This window comes from Sitodiplosis mosellana, unplaced genomic scaffold (genome assembly GCF_009176505.1).
Source record: "Sitodiplosis mosellana isolate CC-2019 unplaced genomic scaffold, AAFC_SMos_1.0 Smas_scaffold_5280, whole genome shotgun sequence".
NCBI lineage: Eukaryota > Metazoa > Arthropoda > Insecta > Diptera > Cecidomyiidae > Sitodiplosis > Sitodiplosis mosellana.
In genome coordinates this window covers 66769-71013 of record NW_022600522.1, presented here as the reverse complement: position 1 = coordinate 71013, position 4245 = coordinate 66769, and the positions used below count along the sequence as shown (strand labels likewise).

Genomic DNA, 4245 nt, shown 5'->3' with positions numbered 1-4245 from the left:
GGGATACATAAAAAATGCACTTCCCAGAGCTTTGGTGGTTGGAAATTAATATATTTCAATGAAGTAATGTGTCTAAAATTACTTCAAAACTTTTTTAATGGATATTCTGAAATTTAATCACATTTTATATATCTTACATCTGTCCAATGAGGGGAAAATGGGACTTTTTTTAATGAAAGTGGAAATTTGCCATTTACAAAACTTGTGAAATGTATATGCAAATGTTTTACCCGAAAAATTACAATTTTCCAATGATAAGACCTTAAAATAGACATATTTCTGGCAAAAGTGTATTTTTTCCGAGAATAATTGCCTTACAAAAGTAGTGATATCAGATGAAAAACCTCTAGACGAGGTTAAAATGGAGTGACGCTCCTGTGCGTGGATTTACCACTCAAAATGACTGATATCATTTTAAGTGACGCTTTGACGCTGTATTATCTCTGGGTACGAAGTTCAAAAGTGTTTTTCGCATTCACTATTGTGAAAATTTATTTACAATAAGGGGAAATATCTTGCGTCACGACTTTTGGTTTTAGATCAAGTTTTTAAGTGTTTTGCCGTCTAAAAGTCGTGACGCAAGATATTTTTCCTTATTGTGAGTAAATTTTCACAATAGTGAATGCGAAAAATATTTTTGAACCTCGTATGTAGTGATAATACAGCGTCCCAGCGTCATTCAAAATGATATCAGTCATTTTGAGTGGTAAATCCACGCACAGGAGCGTCACTCCATTTTAACCTCGTCTAGAGGTTTTTCATCTGATTTCAATTCACAGTAGCCATTTTAAGCAATTGTATAGTCATTTCCATTAATATCTGTTACAAAGAAATGTCAAAGTAAACAAGAAGAAACATACCCTTGGTTGTTATGTATCAATGGAGACGAACAAATGAATTTTCACTTCAGATGTCGCTACATCAAGTGAAAAAGTCATTGACTTTGGAAGGAAAAGTGGAGCGTTTTGCCCCAAAAAGACCTACTTTTTATTTTAAAAGGTTCGTTTCAAAAATGTACCATGTCGGAAGATATGCGATAGTTGACGTCGAATTATTCAGTGAACGATTCCTGGGCGTGTTCGGATTTCATCAATTTGGGATAAAAAGTCTCTGAAATGGCTTTAGGCGAAAAAATCATTGACTTTGAGAGAAAAAGTGGAGGCTTTGGCACAAAAAGATTTACTTGATCGCGTTGCTTCTTCAAGATGTTCATGCATATTAAACTCATACTCACCGCGGAATCGCTGTCAAGTTGTGCTCAGAATTTGGTCGAAGAAGAAATGATTTTTGAAAGCAAAAACATTGCTTAGTATTTTTTTCTAACCTGGCGAAATCTATGATTTTCAATATTGTAACCATCTCTTTATTCTCAGGAGTGCGTCCCAAAATATGTCAAATGAGTTTGACATCACAGATATTAATGGAAATGAGTAGAATACAAACAATACAGCGGCTGAATTCGAATAAACCGATTGAAACCGCAATATTCATCACATAAAATAAATTCACCGTTTGAACGTCGCGCTTACCGGGAATTTTTTTTAAATAGACGTTAAATCGAGTTAAATTCATATTTTATTGATGAATTTCTAATTCACCGTTTGGAATTTTTTGATTCACATTTTCAAATCTTGGTTCACCATTTTGGACTTGATCCACTGTTATTTTAAGCTCTGATGTATACTCCACTCTGAACACAGATTCCATTTATTTGTGCCAGTGCTCATATCGTCAATAGCTAAATCAAAATCTACAATACAATGAACTTGACCTATAGATCAACAAGTTTATAAAGATTTTAAATATTTGTTCCGTCTAAAACATCTTCCTGGGCGACAGATAGTTTACACAGCTTGACATGCGGGGACGTTACATCTCTGAATATGGCTAATTGAAGAAAAAAAACTATGTTATGGTGCTGTTATGCACTGATGCAGCAGTCTGTCATTGCGAGTGATAATAGCCCTATTGCATTCAATATAATGGACAACGTTCTTCCATTTTTTATCCTTCCTCATTGTGTGAATATCACTGAAAATAATCAAGAAGCATATTCCTCGGCATATTAAGTTCACTTACCGTATGGCTATAACATTATTCTTTGCTATATTATTTACTGAAAGTTATTTAAAGACAACTTCACCTATAACTATCAATAACGAAGTCATTTTTGCTTAATTCGCTTGCAATATGAAAAGGTTAGTTTAATAAACTTAAAGCATTCGAAAAAAAAACTCTTCCAATATCATATATCAACGAAAATATCACTTTTGGAAAGAAAGAAAAAAACAGTTCAATATTTCCTAGGCTGAGAGATAACTAGCATATCACGCAGTTAAGAAAGGTAAATAATATATATGAAGCAAAAAAAGATAAACAGGAATGATATGCATGTTCGACAAGTTGAGCTATCGCTGTAATCATTTCTCTATTTAATGAATCAAAAAATGTTTCACAATAATATTTCTCACAAAACAATTGAATGTAGATTTGACAGAATCAAGGTAAAAACTTTATCATCTTTTGTGATATTTATATTGTTCAAAGGTAGTTGCACAAACACTTCTTACTGGGGTCACAGCATCCATTACCGTAGCCAGCAGTTTTGCACGATTGTTTGCAATTGTTTGCCTCGCCGCCACCACTGCACCATTCCATAATGGTGTTTTTAGCTCCCATGCAATATCCTATATTAATCGAAAAATAAATAACTAATTTTGCCAAGACGCATATTCAAATTTGAATTCAAATCTTACCTGAAACGTTGTTGACAAATGCAAGAAGCAATAGGACTGCTACTAAGACGAAGATCACTTTTACCATCATTTTGATCAGTTTAAGGTTAGCTTTAATGAGTTTCACTTGAACACACAACTTTGAATTAGCCAGTATTTCTGCAATCCGCTTTTTTATACAAATCAGAAGACCTTGAAATACCTTTAAAAAATGAGTGAAAAGTACGCGTGTTGTCTAAAGATATAAATGTGTTGACTCTGCTTAAGAAAAAAAGATTGTGTTTAATTTATATGCGTTTGAGATAACACATGGAATTAAATATTTGAACAACAAACACTTGCGTTTATTTGATCTACACACGGCACGTGGAAGTCGCTAATTACTCAAGTATGAAACAAAATTTAATTTTAGAATAGAATGGCGAATGGAAAATTTTTTTTGGCGAAAACAGACGTGCTTTACTCAGCTTCTTCGTTAAATTGCTTCACAACTCTATAAATTTGAACATATCGACCATTCTACAGTTGCACAGTTGATATTATAATATTAACATCTCCAATGTTGATATTGGTCTGTTTCGCGCACCAAAAAAAATCGGAAGATTATAAAACATTGCTGTTTATTAATTTTTGAATTTCAGAAGCTCTGGACCCTATACGGATGGTCCAAATATCGAAATTTCGAGAATTTTGAAATTTTTGAACCATTGATAAAACACTTCAACATAATCAACGCCCTTGGCTAGCGAACTACTTCCAGGCAGCGTTGCATCTCCGGCGAAGACGAACGTTTGTTTGCCATTAATCAATTGCGATGCGAGTTTGTCCAATTCTCTTTCGGTTGCAATGTATTGCAACAGATCTTGCAGAGCGTATTCACACTGTGTGTACGCGTCGAATTTTGCATTGAAGTGACGAAGAATGTGGTCTGCGTACACGTTGTAATCTGTTGAGCGTGGACCTGGCCGAACATCGAATCTTTCGCGGTAACTTTTCATTTGCTCATCGATTTGGCGGGTCAATACGCGTCGCTTTTTTCGCGCTGGTGGTATCCAATAAGGCGATGATATTGTCGATTTGTCAAACGAATATTGTCTTCAGTACCATCATAATTGCGCCGTACACCGCCCAAAACCAAACGAAGACTGGGATCGATTCCATACACCTGCTGTGCACTTCGCAGTTTCTGCTGAATATCCTTCAAACGCTCTTCTTCGTCGGTTTCGTACACAACTTTTGTGCGCAACATTTGAAAGCATGCAGCCACTCCATCCGTTATGATAGCATTATCAAATTGAACCTGAGCACAATGTTCGTTCTTTGGCGTTCTTTCAACCTTCAGCAAACAGTGAAATGCATCACGATCGATTCGGATGTAATGCCGTTTGAAAGGTGACGATGGGATCACTGTGAAATTCTTAATCTTTCGATGCGTCGGGCGTTCCCCTCGTCGAATTTCAGCTCGTCGCTGCCGATTATTTTCACGAATGAATCTGTAGTGGAAAAAAGT

The 4245-nt window shown here is 35.4% G+C and overlaps 1 long non-coding RNA gene across 1 annotated transcript; it reads right to left on the bottom strand.

Moving 5' to 3' along the window:
* Window positions 1–2394: 2394 nt before the first annotated feature.
* Window positions 2395–3083, bottom strand: LOC129572611 (uncharacterized). Its single transcript, XR_008688467.1, has 2 exons — window positions 2757–3083; window positions 2395–2687 (listed from the first exon to the last, which is right to left on the bottom strand). It is a non-coding gene; the product is annotated as an uncharacterized LOC129572611 (long non-coding RNA).
* Between the last annotated feature and the right edge of the window lie 1162 nt (window positions 3084–4245).